The sequence below is a fragment of the Lipotes vexillifer genome, unplaced genomic scaffold (genome assembly GCF_000442215.2).
Source record: "Lipotes vexillifer unplaced genomic scaffold, Lipotes_vexillifer_v1.1 scaffold70, whole genome shotgun sequence".
In the NCBI taxonomy this organism is placed as follows: Eukaryota; Metazoa; Chordata; class Mammalia; order Artiodactyla; family Lipotidae; genus Lipotes; species Lipotes vexillifer.
The window spans coordinates 471,561-472,286 of record NW_006789896.1 but is presented as its reverse complement, the minus strand read 5'-3'; the positions used below and the strand labels follow the sequence as shown (position 1 = coordinate 472,286).

The following is a 726-nucleotide window of genomic DNA, read 5'->3' as shown; positions in this document are numbered from 1 at the left end:
CCTGCTTGTGTATCTTGTAAATAGCTGGCCATTTTCAGTTACTATACCACAACCTCTTAACATAGACCTATCAGTGCATTTGTAACTGGATTTATTTCTTAATATATTGGAAGGTATTGTTTCCTTAGACTAGTAAATTATCATACAGAGTTTTATTCTGAGTTTTTCTTTTTGTGCACTGTCCTCATGGCTATACTCTCCAGGGAACTTGTTCCTCTGGGAATCTTATTTAACGAAGATATTTCCATATTGAAGTGAGGTAGGTGGGAATTAAAATGAAAGGGAGGGAGATGATGCATTTATTCTCGATTATGTTTGAAGTGTTAGATGGCTAAGTATTAAAAGCATCCAAATTAAATCCTTAGCAATCAGAACACTTGCTTCACTAGATTTTGCCAACTGCCAATCATGTTGGACTGAGCTAATCTGTTCCTCTTTCTGAAACTGTTAAGGTAAATAATTAACAATAAAATTTCCTTCTATAAAGGCATTGCAGTGTGACCATGTCCTTTATTCACCTTCTTATAAATGGGTCAGAGTAGCTCCTATATCTGCCAGGCTAGGAGGAGGATTTGTGGGGCCCATGGCAGCACAGCTGGGCACAGGAAGCAGTGGTTGGTGTCATGAGGAGGGAACTTTTTTTTTTAAGTGGTTAATAGATCCACATGGTTCAGATGTCAAGTCGCTCTAAAAAGGTATACATGGAGAAGTCCTTCTCCCACCACT

The 726-nt window shown here is 38.4% G+C and overlaps 1 protein-coding gene across 1 annotated transcript in view; it reads left to right on the top strand.

The window, feature by feature from the left end:
* Window positions 1-490, top strand: part of GABARAPL2 (GABA type A receptor associated protein like 2) — an 11,354-nt gene extending 10,864 nt beyond the window's left edge. The window contains exon 4 of the mRNA XM_007462924.1: window positions 1-490. This exon is cut by the window's left edge and continues 123 nt beyond it. The gene's annotated coding sequence lies outside the window, so the exon portion shown is untranslated.
* The last annotated feature ends 236 nt before the right edge of the window (window positions 491-726 follow it).